Below are 25,002 nucleotides of genomic sequence, written 5' to 3'. Positions count from 1 at the left end.
AAAGGACCGGTCCACCGAGAGCGCAACTTCCCTGGGAATAGATGCAAACGAGTGTCATACAGAAGAACTTTTTGACCTGGAGAAAATGACTTTCATAAAATATTCCTATCATGCACAAGTTTCATTTGGTTCTTATACTCCTTAGCACTATCGTATGCATCTCTACGAATCTCGTCCAACTCATTGAGCTGGAGCTTTCTTTGAGCTCCTGCCTTGTCAAGTGAAAAGTTTAAGTTCTTAATATCCCAATAGGCTCGATGCTCTAACTCAACAGGAAGGTGACATGCCTTTCCAAACACTAAACGATAAGGTGACATTCCAATGGGTGTCTTAAACGCAGTACGGTAATCCCATAAGGCATCATTAAGCCTCGACGACCAGTCTTTCCTATTTGGATTAACTGTTTTCTCTAGAATACGTTTAATTTCCCTATTGGAAACCTCTACCTGACCACTAGTCTGAGGGTGATATGGGGTTGCTACTTTATGGGTAATACCGTATTGTTTCATTAAAAGAGCAAACAGTCTATTACAAAAGTGTGAACCTCCATCACTAATTATAGCTCGCGGCGTACCAAAACGTGTAAGTATATTCTCTTGCAAAAACTGGACTACGACCCTGTGGTCATTCGTTTTACACGGAACCGCCTCAACCCACTTAGACACATAGTCTACAGCGACAAGTATATAAAGATAACCAAACGAAATAGGAAATGGACCCATAAAATCAATGCCCCACACATCAAAGACCTCAATCACTAAAATAGGGTTTAAAGGCATCATATTTCTACTGGAAATGGTTCCTAACTTCTGGAAATGCTCACAAGGAACACAATGACTATGGGAATCTTTAAACAACGAAGGACAGTAAAATCCATACTGCAAAATCTTAGCAGCAGTCTTCTTAGCACTAAAATGACCCCCACATGCATGTTCATGACAAAAGGAGATAATACTAGACTGGTCACTCTCAGATACACATCTCCTAATAATCTGGTCCGAACAATACTTAAACAGATAAGGATCGTCCCAAAAGAAATGCTTAACCTCGGCTAAAAACCTAGAACGATCATGCTTACCCCAATGTTGAGGGGTTCGACCAGTAACAAGATAATTCACTATATTTGCATACCAAGGTGATTGGGAAACAGAGAACAATTGTTCATCAGGAAAGCTATCCCTTATAGGAAGGGAATCACTAGGGGAACTAACAACTAGCCTAGACAAGTGGTCTGCTACTACATTTTCTGCACCCTTTTTCTCTCTAATGTCTGGGGAAAATTCATGTAACAATAGGATCCATATAATCAATCTAGGTTTGGTATCCTTCTTAGATAAAAGGTATTTCAAAGCAACATGATCTGTATAGATTATGATCTTAGAACCTAATAGGTAGGACCTAAACTTATCCAAGGAAAACACGATGGCTAAAAGTTCCTTCTCGGTAGTTCTGTAGTTCCTTTTGGCATCATCCAGAGTTTTGCTAGAATAATAAATCACATGAAGTAGTTTGTTTTCTCGTTGTTCTAAAACGACGCTTATAGCATAATCTGAAGAATCACACATAATCTCAGAGGGTAGGTTCTAGTTAGGTGCCTGGTCTATCGGGGCAGTAGTGAGTAAAGTTTTAAGCTTCTCAAAAGCCTCTAAACAAGCATCATCAAAGACAAACTTAACATCTTTTGCAAGCAAATTGCAAAGAGGTCTAGAAATCAAGCTAAAATCCTTAATGAATCGACTGTAAAAATCTGCATGCCCTAGGAATGACCTAATATCTTTTACGGTTTTTGGGACCTGTAAAGTCTTAATAAGGTCAACTTTGGCTTTGTATACCTCTATACCCTTTGAAGAGACGATGTGCCCTAACACAATTCCTGATTTAACCATGAAATGGCATTTTTCCCAATTAAGCACTAAATTTTTTTCCTTACACCTAGTCAACACTAATGTCAAATGATGCAAGCACTTATCGAAATATGAACCAAACACTGAAAAATCATCCATAAAGACCTCTAAGAACCGTTCTACCATATCAGAAAATATGTTCATCATACAACACTGAAAAGTTGCAGGGGCATTACATAGCCCGAAAGGCATGCGTGTATACGCAAAGGTACCAAAGGGACAGGTAAAAGTGGTTTTCTCTTGGTCTTCTGGGGCAATAAAGATCTGATTATAACCGGAGTATCCATCTAAGAAGCAATAATGACTATGTCCAGCTAATCGCTCTAGCATTTGGTCGATAAAAGGAAGGGGAAAGTGATCCTTCCTTGTGACCTTGTTCAATTTCCTATAGTCAATACACACACGCCATCACGTGGTCACTCGGGTTGGGATCAATTCATTATTATCATTCTGGACTACAGTGATACCTGATTTCTTGGGGACAACTTGAACAGGGATGACCCACTTACTATCTGAAATTGGGTAAATAATACACGCATCTAACAACTTAAGCACCTCTTTTCGAACTACCTCTTTCATGTTAGGGTTCAGTCGATGTTGCATCTCCCTAGAAGGTTTGGAGTCTTCCTCTAAATGAATCTGATGCATACACACAGTAGGACTTATACCCTTAATGTCTGCTATAGTCCACCCTAAAGCTTCCTTATTGTCTTGAAGTACATTTACTAGCCTACTTTCCTGATCACTATCCAAATCGGAAGCTACAATCACAGGTAAAGTCTCAGATGGGCCTAAAAACACATACTTTAGAGTATCGGGTGGTGGTTTAAGGTCCAACTTTGGGGGTTCTTCTAAAGAAGAAATTAGGGTAGTCTCAGAAACTGGTAACGGTTCGAACCTAGCTTTCCATCTATCAGTGTATAACACAGGGGTAGAATATAGTAGAGCATTCACCTGTTCAATAGTGCTATCGTCGTCAAAATCTAAACCAAAATGGGATAGACAACTTTCTAATGGGTCTTCAGACAAAATGTTTGGTAATGACTCCTGAACTAAGGCTTCTATCATGTTCACCTATTCAACACATGTGTCATCTAGCTCATGAGATTGCTTATTGACATTAAATATGTTCATCTCCATAGTCATATTACCAAAAGATAAACTCATCACACCATTTCAACAGTTAATGATCGCATTAGACGTAGATAAAAATGGGCGACCTAAAATCACAGGTATCTGGTTCTTTGGGTCAGGGACAAGTTGGGTATCTAGGACCACGAAATCCACTGGATAAATAAACTTAGTATAGGCAAAACCTGGGGGAGCATTAGAATTATTAAACTGACCTTGACTCTGGCCCTTAGACCATGAAAGGTTCGGATGGTTTCTCCAACCAGGATTATAGGTTTCTGAATATGGGTCAATCTTTTGACGGTTATAAAATCTAGTGTTATTATAAAGAGAATTGGCCAGCTCTTCAATATTCTGTCCTTCCCAAAAAGGCTCCACTCTACCACTAGTCTGGCCCACTTCTAAGGCTTCTAACCTTTTTGCTATAGCAACAATTTTGGCATCTGATTCATAACCTCCTTATACCATATTAATGTTTCCTCTACTTAAAGAATTGTTTTCTGGGATGCCCTACTATTTTCCCATTGCCGGGTTTTTTCGGAAATTTCATTAAAAAATTCCATCGCCGCATCAACAGTTTGGTTTTCAAATCCACCAGTGCATAGAGAATCAACCATGGTCGTTGTGGAATAATCTAAACCCTCATAAAGGATCTGAACTAGCCTAACCTTTTCTAAACCATGATGAGGACACTGGGATAATAAATCATTGAACCTTTCCAAATACCTATGTAAAGATTCTCCCTCTTGTTGTGAAAATGTGCATATTTGCGTCCTAATAGACGATGTTTTGTGCCTAGGGAAAAACTTATTGAAAAAGGCAGATGTAAGTTGTTCATATGTCTCAATTGACTCGGAGTCCAAACTATACAACCACGACTTGGCCTTATCTTTCAGGGAAAATGGGAATAACCTAAGTTTCAAAGCATCATCATCTAAGCCTCTAATTCTTATAGTACTACAAATTTCCTCAAAATCCCTAACATGGTAATAAGGGTTTTCTTTTTCTTTCCCTAAAAAGATTGGGAGCATCTGTAAGGTCCCAGGTTTCAGTTCATAGGGTGCCTCCGTTTCAGCTAACTTAATACACGAAGGACGAGTAGTCCTAGTTGGATTCAACAAAGCTTTCAAAGTTGCCATTTATGGCGCTATCGGAGCAACAAGGATTCTCTCCTCAGTCAAAGGACGTTCAAAAACAGACTCTTCAAAAGTCGGACTTTCTAGATTAAGGCAATCGAGATGCTTCGAACTACTAGGTTTCTCTTTAACAAATCTACCTAGTGCGTCTCTTTTACGTTCAGGCATACAATAGAATTTTCTAAATTGGAAGGGTAAGCAAACACAAATCAAGGCCGACTCAACCAAATCAAACCTATTGATTTCTAGCAAACAAAAAGCATGATGGCTCCACTTAGATTGTTTCTAGACCAGCTTCTAATCCTTCGAACGGGAATTCGTTACAATTTAGGCAAACCCCTCTGGAATCAATCCGAGTTAACGTAAGTTGAATAGAGGCGAGGGAAGCTCGGTGGAGCTTTGATACCCAAGGCCTCACCGGTATTACAAGGCGGCGCAGTCACGCATTCAACTTACAGAAACCGTCAAGAACTTCGAAGTATGCTTAAAAGAGTAACCAATATTTTTCGAATGACTTTCCTGTTAAGCTCGTTACCCTATCGGTCTAGTTATAGTCAAAATTTTAGGCTTACATTCGCGTAGGTTACGTGTTCCTAAAGAGGGCAAGAAGAGAACGGTGATGAAATCTGAACCCTTATCTTGTATGGCCAGACCTTGCCCTTTACTAGAAAAATAAATGTCTGTATTCAGTCCTCAACATATATGCATACGAAGGAGTCCAGTAAATCGCTGACAGGGGATTCACGAGTGTTTAGAATCTTATCTCCCGTTCCATACGGGGGATGAATCGGTTGTAGTCGACTCGGGCCACTGACTCTGATGTCAAGTGTACGAACCCAAGGTGCAGAGACAATATCGTAATTGTCCTCCTTCTCTGCAAACAGTTTATATTTAAACTACCCTTCCGTAGGGTAATAAAAAAATAAAGTCCAAAAAGAAAAGAAAAATTACAAAAATAATAAACCCTAATACAGTTTTTTTTTCCTAAAAGAAATAAACAAACCCTAAACTAAAATTTTCTAAAATAAAATTATCTTCTTTTCTGTTCTTTTTGCTTTAATCTTTAGTTCCAAGTCTTTGTGAAATCACCAAACTCTTTGGCTCAATTTTCTTTATGATCCAGAACCTGTAGACACAAGATAAAGACCCAAAAACATAAAAAAGAACAAAAATAAAAATTAAATAAATCTAAAACCCTAAAAAGAAGTCAGCGTCGGCGGCGCCAAAAATTGATGTAATTTGTATATAGTAGTAAAAAGAGTGTCATTTCTCAGACTTGTGAAGGATTTTTTAGACTTAAATTCAAAACTAAAATAGAAAACACAATAAAAATTATAGCAAACTCAAACAAAGATGATATCAATATTAAAAGAAACACTGAGGCTAAGATTCCACTATTTTCCAAGTTCAAAGTGATTAAACCAATACTTATATTTATGCAATTTTCTCGTTTAATTTGATTCTAAAATATTGCAACAAGTAGATTTTCAAAAGTAGTAATTGTAAATACCAAGTATGAAGCATCAAAAGTCTTAAAACTAAGCATACTCCATCAAAATAGATCACAATCACTCAAATAAAAATCATATTCAATAATAGTTCAAGGCAAATAATCATATAATTATTGCAAATAAAAAGATAAAATAGAATATACCACTTCTTGTTGGAAAAATAGCTCCCTCTATCGCCACAGCAATGGGGTTTAGCTCCTCATATTAATCATGGTCTTAAAATATGTGTTTTTTGCTCAAAAGATGATTAAAAGAGTGAAAAGTAATAACACAGACTGTTTGCAACAGTGTATCGGAGTTACAAAAAAGCTGTTACAGAAAACTGTTGTAAATACTATTGCTTTGTCGCTGATTTTAAGACCCCAGAAACGACTGTCTTCAATGGCCTTTTGTTCTTCGTGTTCTTCCTTATGCACCAGCAGAAACGATTTCCTGCAACTCGATCTCTGGAGCTCTATGGTGTTCTAAACTTCTCCTAAGGTTTCGTTCCCTCCCTGTTTCCGTCCCCGCATACTATTCATATACACAGCAACCAAAAATACCAATTAAATCTCTAGTTTTCTTTTCCAAAAAGGTCACGGCTTTTCTTCCCTGTTTTGATTAAAACTCTCATTAGTAAATATAGGATATGATCCTATGCGTCCATATACTCTCTCAATCATTCACGTATCTTCCCAAATCATCAACATACTCGACAATGTTTCCACGTACTTTCCAAAAGCAAAGCCAATAAACCCGAGAATATATCCCTTCTCTGTTTTCTTTGAGAACGACTGTTAATCTTCTCACACGTCTTCTGTGCTAATACAAACTCTCTTACCATCGCTGGTTTGTCGCCAATACTCATTATCAATCCAAGTTTATCCATTCCCGTGAATATCTATCGCACTGTCTTGCTCCAACACGATGCTGCAACGAGTTTCCCGCCAAAAAGCAAAAATTCAAATGTAGAAGATGACGCCCCTTATCCTGCTGCTGGGTGCTTTTAACACTTAGGGTGTCCTGGGTGTAAATAACAAGTAGGTTCCCCTTAGTAATTGAGTGCCCCTTATCCAAATAAGGGGTGTCTTTAGTGATTTCCTCCCACGAGCGCAAATACCATTTTTTTGAGCCAATTTTCGCGCAAAAGCTTATTTCTCCAAAAACACCTACAAAAACATAAAATAATCAAATAAGTATAAAAGCGAGCACTAACAATACACATAATTGAGATCAAAATAGACACATAAATGCGTCTATCATGTATCCCTACTCCTCTTAAGAACTTAGTAAACCTCAAGCTAAGTTGAGGGAAGAATCCTAAATTAGGGAGGAAACCTTATTTGGCAGAATTCCTAGTTAGGAAGAGTTTTGGTTTAGGCAACACTCTTAGTTTAGGAAATAGATTCCTAATAGAAGACCTTGTCAGCTGAGTACGATGAAAGTATATAAATGGGGAGTTACTACACAGACCTAGAGAAAAGCTTATATACAAACACTTGTATTAAGCTGAGCAAACAGTTTAGGGTTAGCTATTATTTAGAGAGATTGTGAGTGTAACAAAGAGAGAATTATAAATTGTTTTCTTGTTCATAATCTAGAGAAGATATATTTCTTCGAGTCACTACTTCGTGTTCTGTTTTCTAAGTTTTTGTATATTATTATTCTGAATTTCGCCTCTATAATAATAGTTACCAAGGTATAGAGATCATACGTACCACCTCCATAGTAGCAATATCTCTCTTCATTCATTCACGGCTTTAATTATAAATCGAGAAAAGCTCCCATTCTTGTAGCTCAACTCCAATAACACCATTTCTTAACTTCAATTCAGATCCATAACTAACCCATCTTGTAATTTCTAATTTATTCACCATCTTCTCAATCAGTACACCCGGAACAACATCAAACCATCCCTTTTCTCCGATTAGATTTCACAAAGAAACGATTAGAAACTTAGATTTTGAGATAAACCCAATTTGGATATTAATCTCATAAATAAAGAAGCAAAGAAATTACCAGTTTCGTTCCATTTCAATTGATCTATATTTTTTCTCATTATCAATCTTTGCTAATTTCTCATCTTGTTCCTATTTTGATTATTCTGCAGAATTTCAAAGCCGCTTTTCCACCACTTGGTGAACTAATAAATCAGATTCGTTTCTCGCAGGATGTCGCGACCTAGTATAACTTCAATTCTTCGATATGAAAATCGAATGAGGTGCTAATAAGAACCAAGGATTATTCATTATTCATTTTTTTTATTCAGGAATCACACTTTAGTGAAACTTTAATGTGAACAAAAAAGATGAGGTTATTTTGGACAATTTGTCAAAAAGATTTTTTATTTCTGCCACGTGTACCCTGTTACTGACTCAGCTAACTGGAAAATGGACGGAATACTTGACGAGAGGAGGAAACACTAATTTGAATCTATTTGGGGAGGAAACGCAAAATAGCCCTAAAAAGAGTTGGAAAAAAAATCACTTAGACAAAAAGAAAAAAAAGAAAAGGTTTAGGTGGTATATGTTATTCTTTTTAGGACTTGGTAGGCTATTATCCATCCATAAGATAGGACCATAGTAATAGTTAGGTCCAGTTAAAGCATCTCTATAATTGAAGCCCAACAAGTAGTACTGTACTTTGCTTAATAACACGTATGTGCAGCTTTGGCAACGAGAGATATCTCCAAAGATCTTAGGGCCACTCTGCAGCTTCGGCAATGAGAGATATCTCTAAAGAACTTGTTAGTCATGTAACCGGCCTACTGTATCTAGATCTGAGAAGAAGAAAAAAAACATAAACAAAAACGAATTGCCCTGCTGTTATGATTGAACCCTCCATCTTATATTTCGTCTTTTTCACATGCTCTTGAGCTCAAAAATGATGTGAAAACAATACATTTTTATGAATAAAGGGAAAACCATTTTCGAATAAAAACTTAGACCAATATAATCATCATCCAAATCGGTAATTAAACTCAGATTGTCGAGACACTTCCATCCAAACCCAAAAATATACAAGGTGAACCTGGGGACATTTTTTTCTTCAACGTAGTAAAGATGGTCTGAGAAAACCAATACCGTCAACATCTGATCCCTAAGCATGCATTTATTCTTTAAATTAATGTACCTCACTCGTCAGAACTATCTGATCATACATAGCCGTCTCCCATGAATCTTTGCACCAGGCATTCGGATAGAAGATAGGGCACATGCTGCACCTCACATTTTAACCGACTAAAAAGTTTCTCCCATACCCCCAAAATTAAATCTAACATTGTCCTCAATGTTCTAAAGATGAAAAAAAGCATGAACAAGGAGAAACTGTTACCATTTGAAGCAAAAGAGATAAGGAAAGATATTACCGTGTTGCGTGAGATTGGGTTACCTCCCAAGAAGTGCTAAGTTTAAAGTCTTCAGCCAGACATCAAATACCTCAAAAAGGATCTTCACCTTCCAAAGTCATATACCAATAGCCGAAAAAGTTGTGGGTCCATAATACCAAATAGAGTTAACATCAATATGAGACAACTGCACTGGTTCAGAAAAATGAACAGAAGGAGCACATCCTCATCTAAGGTTTCTTGCAAGACAACCGGATCTATCCAGAGCCTCCAGTTGTGCTTCATAAGAGTGTGTTGAAAAATAGATTCATCCGAAAAACGGGTTTCTAATATATGGATTTCCTCCTGAACAGTATCAGGCGGATCAGGTTGTGGAGTCTGAATAGACTCAAGCGATACCTCAGATGCACTAGGCTTGAGTCCCAAGTTAGGGACTTCCAATGGGGATACTTGACGATCACAAGAATCATTACTACCCCCAAACTTAGGGTTTTCACTACTCTCAGACAAACCTTTAATTATTGCTTGGATTTCCGGATCTTCCCAGTCCTTAAAATGCTCAAGAGATTCTTCTAGTTCTGTACCCCAAACTTAGAATTTGCGGTTCCTCTACATAGACTAGTCACAATGTTCCTAATTTCTAGACCATCGGGTTCTTGAAAAAGGTCAATTGCTTTCTCTAAGTTATAATCAGGTGGTTCATCCTCTACTTGCTTCATAGCTTCTATGGTCCACTCTAAAACTTCCTTATTTTCTTGAAGCATGGTCTCTGGCCTATTCTCCTGATCACTATCCAAATCGGAAGTTATAGGCAAAATCTCAGATGGGCCTACAAATGCATAATTGGGGTCCAACTTAGGAGGATCTTTAGGCTCTTCGAAATAAGGGCTTAAGGTAGATTCGGTAGCTAGTAATGGTTCAAACCTAGATTTCCATCTATCGGTATCTAACATAGGAATAGAATCCAACAGAGCATTTACTCGTTCAATGTTGCTATCATCGTCGAAATCCATGCTAAAACAGGCTAGACAACTCTCTAATGGATCTTCCGATTCGGTGTTTGGTACATACTTCGGAACTAAGGTTCCTATCATGTTGACCTCTTCAATGCACGTGTCATCTAGCTCAGAATGTAGCTTATTGACATTAAAAATATTCAACTCAATAGTCATATTACCAAAGGATAGATTCATAATACCATTTCGACAGTTTATGATCGCATTAGATGTGGCTAAAAACGGGCGACCTAAAATCACTGGTATTTGGTTCTCTGGGTCAGGGACAGGTTGGGTATCTAGGATAATAAAATCCACTGGATAAATAAACTTGTCAACCTCTATGAGAACATCCTCGATCACACCACGAGGAACTTTAACGGACCTATCAGCTAACTGAAGTGTTACCTGGGTAGGTTTCATCTCACCAAGTCCTAGCTTAAGGTACACATGGTACGGAAGTAAGTTCACACTGGCTCCTAAGTCAAGCAACGCTTTCTCAACACGGTATTTACCTATTGTACAAGCAATGGTAGGGGACCCTGGGTCTTTATACTTAGGAGTAGTGGTATTCTGAATAATAGAACTCACATGATTAGCTATGAAGGATTTCTTCTGGACACTGAGCTTACGCTTTCGCGTACACAAGTCCTTAAGGAACTTGGCATAAGAGGGAATCTTCCTAATTGCATCTAATAATGGAAGGTTGATATTAACCTGCTTAAAAACCTCCAATATATCATTAAAGTTGGACTCCCTCTTAGTCGGAACTAGCAGTTGGGGAAACGGGGCTCTGGGAACAAAGTCGGGCTCATCAGGACCCTTATTGGTCTCTTTGGAGACTCTATCAGTCTCCTCATTTTCTGGCTCAGCAGGGTGAACTATAGCATGTTCACTATCAGGCATGTAAACCTTGTTGTCAACTTTCTTTCCACTCCTCAGGGTTGTGACAGCATTCACATGATTGTACGATTTCTCTCCTTTGGGGTTAGGATCAGTATGACTAGGGAACCTTCCATTTTCTCTCTCACTTATAAACTTAGCTATTTGTCCTACTTGAAGTTCTAACTTGGCAAGACTCTGGGAAGTATTCTTCAATTCCTGCCTAGTTTCTTGTTGAAAGCTCATGTGGTTCTTTGATAGCATGTCATGGTTACTTACTAACATAGTGATAGCTTCCTCTAAGGTAGAGATCTTTTTCTCATAAGTGTTCTGAAACTGGGTCTGACCTGAAGAATTCTTTAAACCAAAACCTGGGGGAGGCTGAGAATTGCTAGACTGGCCTTGACTCTGGCCCTTAGACCAAGAGAAATTAGGATGGTTTCTCCAACCAGGGTTGTAGGTTTCTGAGTATGGGTCAAACTTCTGACGGTTCTCAAACCTAGCATTGTTATAGACAGCATGGGCTTGTTCTTCACTAACCTGACCTTCCCAAAATGAATTATCGGGTTCTATTCCACAACTAGAGACTTGAGAGGCTCTATTCCTATCATTAGGTTCAACAAGAGACCTATGTTTAGACTGATTCAATTCCAAAGCTTCTAACCTTCTGGACAAAGCAGCAAACTTAGCATCTGACGCAAAACTCGTATCTACCATATTCGTGCTACTTCTATTGACCAAGAGTCTTTTATGGGGTTCAACACAAGATTCCCACTGTTGGGATTTTTCAGCGATAGCTCCTAAGAAGGTAAAAGCATCATCAACATTTTTACTAGTGAACTCACCAGCGCACATAGACTCAACCATGGCTTTGGTTGAATAGTCTAAACCATCATAAATAATCAGTACGAGTTTCATATTATCAAATCCATGGTGAGGACACTGAGATAGGAGATCATTGAATCGCTCTAAAAACCTATAAAGAGACTCTCCCTCTTGTTGCACACTAGCACTAATTTTCTGCCTAACAGCTGCAGTTTTATGCTTAGGGTAGAACTTCATATAGAAAGCAGCAATAAGTTCCTGCCATGTTTCAATGGATTCAGATGGTAGGTTGTTCAGCCAGGTCTTGGATTTGACTCTCAAAGAAAAGGGAAACATCTTAAGTTTCAAGACTTCATCAGTAAGGTCTTTTATTCTAATTGTCCCACAGATTTCCTCAAAGTCCCTAATATGGAAATAAGGGTTCTCATCATCTTTTCCTAAGAATATAGGGATCATCTGAAAATACTAGGTTTTATCTCAAAATTAGCGTAGTAGTGGCTGGCAATTTAATGCATGAAGCTCGGTTGGTCCTAGTTGGGAACATGTAATCTTTCAAGTTGCCATCGTTGGCACAACTGGAGTACTAGGGTACTTTATCACTGAGAGATAAATTCTCAAAACTGAAGTTTCCAAAAACAGGGCTCTCCAAAGAAGAGTCTTCGAGCTCCCTGCTTAAATAGAGAACTATAAGTTTTTCGCTTCCTCTACCTCGCTCTCTTTTCCAAGCCCTATTAACAAAATCGGGCATACACTAAAAAGAATTCAAAGAGAAATAAAAATCCTAACAGGAAGGTTCTAGCAATCACACAGCAGGCTGACTCGACTTTACCACAGCAAACCTAAAGATTTCTAGCAAACAACAAGCATGATGGCTCCACTTAGATTGTTTCTAGACCAGCTTCTAATCCTTCGAAAGGGAATTCGTTACAATTTAAGCAAACCCCTCTGGAATCAATCCGAGTTAAAGCAAGTTGAATCGAGGCGAGGGAAGCTCAGTGGAGCTTTGATACCCAAAACCTCACCGATCCAATGCGGCGCAGTCACGCATTCAACTCGCAGAAACCGTCAAGAACTTCGAGGTGTGCTTAAAAGAGTAACCAATATTTTTCGAATGATTATCCTGTTAAGCTCGATACCCTATAGGTCTCTTTCTAGTCCAAATTTTAGGATTAGGTTCGCTTTAGGTTTCGCTTTCCTAAGGCGGGCAAGAAGGGAGCGGTGATGAAATCCGAACCCTTATCTTGTTTAGGCCAGGCCTTGCCCTTTACTAGGAATATAAAAACAGTCTGGTTCGTCCTCAAACAATTATCACCTTAAGGAATACAGTAACCCGCTTGCAGGAGATTCGCGAGTGTTTCGTTGGACTTACCTCCCGTACCAGACGGGGGATGAACCGTTGAAGTCGACTCGGGCCACGACTCCTATGTCATGTACGAACCCGAGGGTCGAGACGATATCGTAATCGCCGTCCTTCCCTGCACACAGTTTGTATTTAAGGGTACCCTTCTGTAGGGTATAAAAATAAAAATAAAAATGTCCAAAAATTAATGTCCAAAGTCCATTAAAAAATACAAAAGAAAAGAAAGTCTAAAAAGAAAATTACAAAAATAAAAATGTCTCTCTTTTTTTTTCTCTCTTTTTATCAAAAAAAATAAATAAAATTCTTCTTTTTTTTGCTCCTTTTGCTTTGCCTTTTACTCCAAGTCTTTAAATGTCCACCAAAAACTTTGGCAAAAATTTCTTTCGCTCCAACTTCAAGAATCTGAAAGAAAAAGACAAAAAACCAGAAACGTAAAGTAGAACAAATAAATAAAAAAAAATAAAAAAAAAATCTAAAAAAATGCTAACTAAACATAGGTCCGCGTCGGCGGCGCCAAAAATTTGATGGTTTTTTCAAATTGGTTGTAGTTGTAGTGGTAAAAAGGTTCTTTTCAGACTTGTGAAGGTAACAAAATTTCTAGATTTAAATAAAATTTAGGAAAATAGCAAACTGACGTAAAATTTTATTGAGAAATAGGGGTTAAGATTCCACCATTCAACAATACTTATGTGATCTAATATTTTTTTACTATGCAATTTAAATAATTGGGTTGATTCTAAATATTGCCAAAAGCAGATTTTCCAAAATATCAAATGTTAATCACAAGTATAATGCATCAAGAATTTAAAACTAAGCATGCATTATCAAGGGAAAACACAGTTGATTAATAAAAACCATTTAAATCATTTTTATCAATGCATTCAATCATATAAAAATATTGCATAAATTAATAAAATAGAGATTACCACATAATTATTGTGAGAATAGCTTCCTCTGTCACCCCTGGGTTTGGGTTTAGCTCCTCATCCCAAAAACACACTCACAAGATAAATTCATGGCTAAATAGATGTTTTTATTGATGATATGGTGTTTAACAGAATTTTTGCAACGCTGTATAAGTGTTACAGCGTGACTGTTACAATGTTCGAAAAAAAGACTGCCTGTAAACGATACTTCTGAACTGCAGCAAAATAACGACACAGTTATGCTGCTGTAGGTGCTATTGAAGAACGACGCTCCAGGAGCGTCTGTTCTTCGTTCTTCGTCTTCCTCCTTGAACAGCAGCAGCAGCAGCAACAATCAATGGTATCTTCCTCGTTTCGGCTCTGAACTCTCTCCTATTTCTCTCCAAACTTTTCTAACCCTCGTTATGACTTGAACCGACTCTTATATAGTCCTCTAATCCCGAAAAATCTCTACTGAATCCGTGACTTTTCTTTTTTTTTTCTTCTCTTCGTTGTTGAGAGAATATCTCTCTTGTGATCTCCCTGTACGCGTTTGTTAGCTATAAACTTGCCACCAAACTCTTATCAAGACTTGAACAGGACCAAGTACAACAATCACTAGCGTGAAACTCTCCCAAATATTCCTCACAAAATCTTCAAACTCAACAGAAGCGTACGTGTCCTGTTTGGACTTTGATCACTTCTCCCAGCCATTACAGCCCAATTGGTTGGGTCCAATCGATTGTAACAGACCTGTTGAGTCTTGTATAGTCCATAAGTACCAAATACAGCCATTGAATCTCCTAAAATCACGTAGAAATTCGATCTCCAAATCTTCTCCTCGCTGCATGCATTTTCCCGCCAAAACTTGTATTTGAATTATGAAGATGACCTCCCCTTATCCAGTTCCGGTCTCCCTTTAGCATATGCCTGGAAATGGGTCACCCCTTAGTAATTAGGTTACCCCTTATCCAAAGTGAGAGTCCGTATAGTAGTTTTCTCCCATGGACGCAAAAACCATTTTTTTAGCCAATTTCGCCGCAAAAGCTTATTTCTCCAAGAATACCTACATGGACATAAAAAGTCATAATAAATATAAAATCGAGCCCTAATAATATATACAATTGAGATTATATAAGACACAAAAATGTGCCTATCACATACCAATCACTAAGTTAGCATACACTATTGTGATCATGGTTATTGGTTGGTCCCTCAACTTAGTGATCATATTATTAAAAGACTCTGAAAAATTATTGTTCATATGTTCACAGCAGTTGACTCGACCATATACTTAGTTGGATCTTCCTTGTTAAGATATACACCAACATCATCATTCTCTTTCACTTAATATTGTCCAAATAATCATGCACAACAAACAAAACATAGTAACTATCAACTAGTGAATAACCCAACAACTAACTTAACTTCAGTATGTGTGAAACTTAATAACAAACACGAAAACACCTTATTTTGTATGATTTTGTTGCATTCTGCAATAATGAATATAATTCATGATCCTTGTGATACTTCTTAAATTTTTTGTGTAAATATCTTTATTTAACACAGTGTAAATAAAGTAATGATGGGAAAACCAAAAAAATAAACAAAGTTATAGAATTAAGAAATTTACCTCCAACAATATTTGTGTTGATGACCAGGGAAAATTCTATGAACAAATTCCAATAACCCTTCCGCGTATCTGAAACGAAAGCCACTTTCACTGGATGTGCTAGGATGCCATCCTTCAAATGATCCAAATTTTTTTCCCAATTCTTATTTGTTTCACTCCTGCATACAATAATTCCCAAAGGAACTAATACATTATGTACACCAAGTGCAGTTGCAACCGTCAATACTCCGCCATAATCTACTGTATTAGATGGCAGACAACTAACCTACAACTCTTCTTCAACCTTGATGATAACCCCTTATTGCAGGCTCAAATGAGATTATCATACTCTTAAATGTGTTATCCTTTGTAATAAATGTGAACTTAGCAACAGAACATTCATTACTCTTAGTAACCATCACACAAAAGGTTGCGACGTGATTGTAGCTCTCTTTATAGTTCCATAAACTGACTCTAATTAGATCCATATCCTTCCATGGACACTGATTTGGTATATTGAATTTCTTTGCAGCCAAGAAGTCATCCTTGATTTTATGGGGGGATGGTATTACAGTTTTAACACTATTCTTTAACTGATCAAGCACAAAATCATTTACAAATGAGGATCAACAGATCTATTCCAATTCCAATCATTTACAAATGAGCTTTCCTAATTACAAAAGTTGACTCACCCTGCTTCTTGCTAGTATACACAAATAATTCACTAAAATATTCTTTTTTAAACCTCTAACCAGCCTTAACTCTCTAGGGAGCACTACTACTCAGTTTATACTGATACCTATGAATAACACAATAACCTCTCTAAGATGTTTTTGATATGACTTTTTGTTTGAGAATCTAGTTTTTACCTCCATTATGTTAGGATCAACTGGAGTAACTACTTCATATTCATGGAATAGATCTGCTTTTTGTTCATCCTTCATGTACTCACCAGAATTATCTTCAACTTGTTTCATGATGTTGTTTTTTCATGAATATCTTTATCTGCACATTCAGGATTACCATCACAACCATATAATGAAACTGAATAACTAACAAGTCAATAATGGAAGAAAAAAGATATAAGTGAAACATGCATTCCTATTAATTTTCTTATTTTTAATTTGTATTCTTCTTTCTCTAGCACTTGCATCATCATTTGATCCATAATCATTGTCTTCATCACTGTTGAAGATTGCAGGAGCTTCTGGATCCTCAATAGGGAGGAATTCATATATATTGAGGTTCTCGAACTGATTACTCTCCCCAACTTCAAAAATCTTAACTCTTTTTGTAGACTTGACCAACTAGCCAGCATCAAACATATCTTCATCAAGATTAATAGATTGGTTTTATTTTGACTGACTTCTGCTAGTATGACTAATGCAGCAGTTGGGTACCCTTCAGTTAATAAATTCATGAAATTCAGCTTTCTTGGTGCACCTTGTGGTGAGTTCTCCACAGTTTGTAGATTTGGGTATGTCCTAGTGTGGTTATCTTAGGTGTCTTCTTTGAAGTCCCAAACCGTGAATTCGTCATCCCCATCCACAAACATATATACCCCTTATCATTCATGCAAGAATCTTATTAGAGCATAGCTCGGTTGAACCCACCAAGCGTTTGTATGTCAAGTTTGGTTGTCATATTTTAGTGAATCAAAACTCATTTAAAGAGTCGCTTGGTTATTTACTAGAGTCAACTTCGTATAGGTTAGCTAGAAAGTTACTAGGATATGAGACTTACAAGTATTACATGAAGACTTGAAGAATGTGAAGAAGTAAAGAGATACAACAACGACATCATCCTTCCACTTGAGGTTAGTAATATTTGACTTGAACTGTCTCATTCCTAACGTAACTTTCAAGTCGTGCACATTGAAAACATAACTGCGAAGCTGTGAATGATTATACTCTAGTTAGACATAGTATTAAGAAATTACAATACGAAGTATAACGTCTATCTTTTAAACTTCGTAATAAGACATCGACATAATCTTATGAATGCTATTATGTGTATGGGTATGGGTGAAGATTTGTCCTAGGAAACAATGTTTTACATTCGTTTAAAGGAAGTACAATTCATAAACTTGTTTTATGAATCGAAAGGGAAATTGCTAGGCTTATTGGTATTGTTATTCATTGCAAATCTTTGTATTACCAATATGTGTGTTTAGGATAACCGCTCGTAACTTGTTTATGTATCTTGGTAAAACTATTCACAATTCCGAATTTTGTATTGGTATGACTTTTACTAGCGAAACCGATCCTAAGTAATCACCTGAGATGGTATGATCGATATTTGTTATTGGTGTGACCATTCCTAGTTATTGGGTAACCGATCCTAGAACTTGGTTAGGACTATTCACAAGATGTGTAATCGATCCTTGTAGTAGGTTAACAAGTTTTAATAATTGGTGTGACCGATCATATAACTTGTGCAACCGATCACAAGTAAGTACCATAAATAAGTGGTAACCGATCCTGGTACTTAGTTAACAATATTTTGGAAACTAATATGACCGATCCTAGTAGCCACTTGGAGGTAGAACCGAAACTTGTTTTGGTAGAACCGTTAAACCCATGAATGGTGATTTAATGTTTTTGATCAATCACATAGTTCATGGAAATCAGACGAACCAATTCTAAACTCGTTTGGAAGTGTGGCAAATCGGTTCCAAGATTGTAAATATGAAAAAGGATTTACAAAGTAAAGATGTCGACATACTTTGAACATGTGCAGTAACTCTTATCTTTTATTGTTCAAAGATATTCCTTAATAACTAAAGGAGAATCCCAGATCGAAATAAATTGAGAATCTTTTAATTAAGGTTATGCTTTTAATTTCCAGCAATTAAAATATATATCTTTAGAAAATAAAAATTGGTAATGTGCATATACTAATTAGAGATTTTCTACTGAGATTTCGGTCAATATTTGGACAAATCATTTCAAGGAATTATGGAAACCGAATTTGGAAATATATTGCATATCTTGAGAATATTTTCGGTTTTGGAAATTCCTTGGTGTCCAAACTTCCTTGGTCTATAAATATTGAAGTTTGCATTTCGAGCAAATTAATCCTTAGAGCCAGCAAAACTACCTAGTTGTGTTGTTACTGGTGGAGCCGTCTATTCGGAGAGGAAAGTACCCTAATTAGGCGAAATCTCTTACGACCGCCCGTTTTAAAGACTTCTTTGGAATTGGGAAGCTCTATTAATACCTTTGGTGGGAAACTAGATAATTGCAGTTTATTATTAGTTTTCGATTGATTTGATTGAATAACGGTTGTTGAACTTTGATTGCACCTAGTTTGTTTATGCTTGAGAATCTTCTCTTCTGGTAGAAGATTCACTCAAACTAGTTCGAAGTTTCGATGGGGATCTTTAGACTGTTTGTAGATCTAAAGACGTCTTGTGATAATCCATTGTTAACAGACTCCGTTCTATGTGTGATTGATCACAAGAGATTCAAGTTGATTGTGTGCAGGTGTTTATTGAAGATTTAAGAAGATTTGAAGACGAATAAGGTTTCTGATTTGGGTTCATAATCTTTGGTGTGCACAAAACTTGATCGGCTGGGGATCCAACTATAATCGGTTTCTCTTTGTGATAACCTTGATTGATTAGTTGAGTAGATCGGCATCAATACGTTTCTTTGTGATTCGAAGTATTGATTGCATAGTCTTGACAATTACTTTGATAGTTGCTATTGGATAGATCTAAGAACCTGACAAATGAGTTTATTGGGATACACGAAAGAGCCTTTTGTCAAACTGATATCACTTGTTTGAAAAGAGTTGTTACCGAACATATTTGTTGTTCCTTTACTGTTTGGAATACGAACCAAAGGAATTGTTCCAAGTGCGTGACTTATTGCAAGATGGAGGCACAAGAATACAGAAGGAACTTGGTGAAATATAGGTTTAGTTGCTTGGTCTCAACTATACGAAGTTGGTTTAGATTTTGTATAGCGGCTAAATTACGAGAGTATTCAATTATGGACAAGGTCCCGTGGTTTTTCTGCATTTGAGGTTTCCTCGTTAACTAAATCTTGTTGTGTATTTTAATTTTCTATTTCCGCAATTATAGTTGTTTTTTTATTATAGTTAGAAGCAAAATACACAAACATTAATTCATATTTACTTGATAGCAATCCTATTGTGTTTGGTTAAGTCCGAACCTATTATCAAATAAACATACTTCGTTTTTGTATTATCTCGATCTTGTATCCATAGTCAATCACACAAGTTATCTTGTTGTCGTATTGTATCGATCTCGTATCCATAGACGATAACACGAAGTGTGAACCGATTATTTGTATTGTCTCGACCCAGTCCATAGACAATCACTTTCGGAGAAAGGATTTATAGGTGGAAAATTTTTAGATTGAGGTATATTTGGGTACCCTCGTCTTTTCAGTTTGGTATCAGAGTAGGCAAACACGAAAAGATCTAACAATCTGTATTTGTTGCTATCCAACCTATAAGAAATGAAGTCGAGTTCTCATGAATAGACTCCAATTAACGTGCCGCCAAGATTTGACGGAACAAACCATCTATGGTGGAAATCTGCCATGAGATATTTTCTTCAATCGCGAGACTTTAATACATGACTATTAGTCGTCGATGGTTATAATCGCCCGAAAGTAAAAAATTCGGAAACTGAGTTTAAACGCTTAGTGGATTTTTCAAACGAAGAAAAGGCTTTTTATATAATCAGAATTCATATGGTTTGGCTATAATACATGTTGTAAGTCGTGATCTACAACATCATGTATCAACATGTCAAACTTCGAAAGAAGCTTGGGATAATCTTCAGATCGTATTCGAATGAAACATATCATAGAAAGAAGATAGACTTCAAACTCTTATATTCGATTGGGAAAACCTTCGAATGGATGACAACGACACTTTTGAAGAGTTTCATGTCAAAATCTCTGAGATAATCAATGCTTTTTTCTCTCTTGGAAAGACTATTTCTGAAAAGGATATAGTGTGCGTTGCCATCTAGATACGATTCTAAGAAGAATGCAATCATAGAAGAAAATGATCTTTCAACACTCTCACGAAGCAAACTCGTTGGTAAGTTAAAGATCTTTGATCATGAATCACAGTCCATCCAAACAAAAGGAATCGCTTTTAAAGCTGCGAAAATTCCGAAAGCTCTAATGGAGAGGAATAGACAGATGGATGATTCAGATGAACAGATTGCAGAAATTTCTGATGATGAAATTGAACAATCATTATCATTGATTACTAGACAGTTTTGAGATCTCTTAAAGAAAATAAATAAGAGATTCATAAAGGATACTCATCGATCTTATGATCCACATGATCGAGTTCCTGTCAAAAAGGATCAGGAAGAAGATGATGAATATCAGCCTCAGTGCTTTAAGTTTAAAGGGTTTGGTCATATTGCTAAAGACTGTCCCAATCTTAAGAAATACACTGGACGCAAGGCTCTGGTTGTGACTCTTGATGAGACCTATGATTCATATGATTCTGAAGAAGAGGAAACATCTAATATTGCATTAGTTGTCAATCTTATTTCTTCCTCCTCCATTAGTGATTTACCTATTTCAAAAATGGACATGTATTCCGATGTTGTTAAATCATCTAATGGTAAAGAGAAAAATAAGACAAGATGCAAAAATTGTCTCAAAAACAGAATTGCTAAAAGTTGCATAGGCAACCCAAGTCAATCTCAAGATACTTAGCTAGTTCGAGGTAACGAAAGGAGAATTCCTCATACGATACTATATCAAGGACACTCTGGTTATTCAAAATTCCATAATGAGAGAAAATCTCATACTAATACCACCTGATCGGTATTAGCATTCTTTCCTCACCTCGTATGCCAAAATTTAGTGAGGAAGAAGAAATATCAAGGCACTTATGTGTAGATTATGGGAATAAAATCTAATAATTGAGAATATTTAAGATATTCATATTTATAGGAATATTATATTTTTGGAAGTATGAAAATTATAAAAAGATCCTTCTCCTTCTTTGGTCATTCCTTTTACGAACTATGAATCTGGATCCAATGTCGTCTCTTGATAAGATGCTAGATCAGAAAGATCACTTTAAGAATAAGTCTGCATCTTCTATTGATATAGAGAAATCAAAGAGCAAAATCAAAAAGAGAGATTGTCTTATCAACAAGGAAAGAGAGAATACGCTGAAGAAAGATCAGCATATTGAAGCATTGACACACTTCTATGTTCAATCAAATACAGAATTACATGTTCTTGCAGAATCCTTCACGAAAATTTCTCAATTGCAAGAAATTATGGTCAAACAACAAGGTCAGTTTTTGATTTCTTTTAATAATTTTATAAAGTCTATTATGAATAAAACTATCTTACTTATGAATAAAATTATTAGTTTATAATTTTTCTTGTGATAGTTTTTGTGTACATAGCCTTGAGTGCTTTATCTTAATGCTATGTATGTTTATGGGATGTTTGATTTCGGTTTTCATAACCATAATATTTGATGTCATATTATGTGTACCCTTATGGTTTGGGTGACTTTTTGGTTTAGCAGGATTAAGTTCTATCCCATGTTGGTAGGCTTTATCAAAGGATCATAAGGGATTCTGATTGAAACTAATATGTGAAAAAGTCGCAATATGTTGAATCGTTTTTGGTTTAGCATAAAAGCATATGTGTTTCGGGTTTTCAACTTTTGCTATGCATTAGTTAAAACCGATTTTAAACCTTTCTCCGGTAAAGGTTGTTTTTTGTTGTTGTTCTTTTGTCTTGCAAGAGGATGACAACACAGTGATATTCCTCCCCAGAAAGATGCAAAGAAAAGGGGAAGAGGATGCAGAACTTGAGGTAATGAATTTGTTAGTTAATCATTTTCCTGTTTAAGAAAATCCTGATTTTATTGCATATATTTATTACTTTTTCTTAACAAAATTTCGGTACAATTGATGTTTATTCCATTATTTATGTATGGATGTGTGTATGACTCAATTGTTTTCGGTTAATAAAAATTGTTGCTTTCTTGCTTTATGGTTTGGTATCAATTGTTTAGGATTACAAAATTTCGATGCAATTGCGGTACTATAATGTCTATGTTTGTTTCAATTGCTTCCGGTTGAAGTAAAATTATTATCCAAGTTGATTTATTTGGTTTGTATGAATTGTTTATGGCTTAACAAAAGGGTTTTAGGGATGAATTGTTTAGTCCAATTCAATTCCATATAAGAGAAACTAAGTTATTTCTGATCTTAGTTGGACTTATCAAAGTGGAGGTTTCGGTTATTCAAGTCTAATCGAATGCCTTAACAAGAAATGCTAGTTAACTATCCTAGTACTTCTCTTGATTAAAAGTGAAAGGTCTAAGTTATTATTTGAATAATTAGAACCTGATGAGAAAAATAGAGTTAATTCTGATCTTTATTTTGGTCTTATCGAACAAGCGGTTGTATTTGTACAATCGGTTTAGCAAAAGAACTAAGGTACTTAGTCGATTTTTGATTTGCTAAACTATTAGGGAAAATTGCTTCCGGAAATTGTTTCCTTGGTAACATATCAAAACAAAATTACTTTGTAGTTTCGATTTTGATAATGGTTATCTAAAATGGTGTGTGGAACCATCGTGCTTAACTCTTATAGGTTGCAAGTCTTTTGAGATTTGTAAGATCCTTTCGGTTTGTCTTTTATTTGCTCGTACCTTTGTCATTTTGTGACAAAAAGAGGGATAAATATATGGAGTAAACAAGTGATTTGGTATCACTAAGGAAAGGACAATGGTGCTTAAACGTTATATCTAACGAAAGAGTAAAGCATAGACTAACGGAGAGTAACATATCATATTGATACTTGTGGTTATCTTAACTACAAAGGGAATAAAAAAGACGTGCGGATTGAAAATCTACCTATCTTATCTTCAAGGGGAGTATTAGCTTTGTTATTATAATGTCAACAATGGCATTTATGTATTGAATGTATACAGGTTATTGTGTTTTTGAAACTTGGAATCAAGCGTATGTGTAATGAATTCTTGTAATTTGTTTATCCATATGATGTAAGAGTTTTGTCACTAAAAATGACAAAGGGGGATATCTTAGAGCATAGCTCGGTTGAACCCACCAAGAGTTGGTATGTCAAGTTTGGTTGTCATATTTTAGTGAATAAAAAATCATTTAAAGAGTCGCTTGATTATTTACTAGAGTCAACTTTGTATAGGTTAGCTAGAAAGTTACTAGGATATGAGACTTAAAAGTATTACATGAAGACTTGAAGAATGTGAAGAAGTAAAGAGCTACAACGACGACATCATCCTTCCACTTGAGGTTAATAATATTTGGCTTAAACTGTTTCATTCCTAACATATCTTTCAAGTCGTGCATATTGAAAACATAACTGCGAAGCTGTAAATGATTATACTCTAGTTAGACATAGTATTAAGGAATTACAATACGAAGTATAACGTCGTATACATGCTATTGTGATTATTGATAGACGCATTTATGTGTCTATTTTGTTCTCAATTATGGATATTGTTAGTGCTCGATTTTGTATTTATTTTGGCTTTTTATGTCTTTGTAGGTGTTTTTGGAAAAATTAGATTTTGCGGCGAAATTTGCTCGAAAAGTGTTTTTTGCGTTCATGGGAGGACGTTTGCTATTCGGACCCTCACTTTGGATAAGGGGTAACCTAATTATTAAGGGGCATCCCATTTCCATGCAGCTGCTAATTGCACCCCAGTATGGATAGGGGGAGGACATCTTCTCTTTTGTTTGAAAATAGAAATTGGCGGGAAAAGAAAACACAGTTTGTCGACGTTATTATCTGGAGAAATTTGGTCGAGATTTTCTCAGGGTTTTGGTTGCATTAAAGACACGTATCATCCTGTTACACTAAAACAGGGTGGATAATCTCCTTTAGATTCGATAAAAGATGGAAGGTACGTCACTTTGAAGTAAAATAGGGCAGCCATTGTTTATGGGATTTGGTGGATCATATTTAGCAGTTGCTGTTGGATTTGTACGAGGAACTGGATAGGAATGGTTGTTATATCGTAACAGGATTTTTATTGGGCTTTTGATTCGAAAAAGAAGTATTTCACGTTGATTTCCTTAAACAGGGAGTGAGAGAGATATTCGGCTCTGTAATGGTATTTTTGGAAGTTACGTGAAAATATAGGAAAGATTGCTCTATGTTGATTTCGTTTTATCCTTGAGAGATTCAGGGACGTCAGATTGGACTAAAATACTCATAAAGAAAACTTGGAGAGGATTATTCGCAACTTGGCAGCGAAGAAAAGAAGAGAAGAAACAAAAGATTTCCGGGAGGTTTTATTGGTCCTGAGGTGTATATAAGAGCTGCTGGAATTTCAGAGAAGGGGATCGGGAGTTAGGGGTCTGGTCAGAGGCCAGAGAATCCAAGAAAGAAGACTTGCAG

Source organism: Papaver somniferum, chromosome 8 (genome assembly GCF_003573695.1).
Source record: "Papaver somniferum cultivar HN1 chromosome 8, ASM357369v1, whole genome shotgun sequence".
In the NCBI taxonomy this organism is placed as follows: Eukaryota; Viridiplantae; Streptophyta; class Magnoliopsida; order Ranunculales; family Papaveraceae; genus Papaver; species Papaver somniferum.
The sequence above is the reverse complement of the archived record's forward strand: the minus strand, read 5'-3'. Positions refer to the sequence as shown.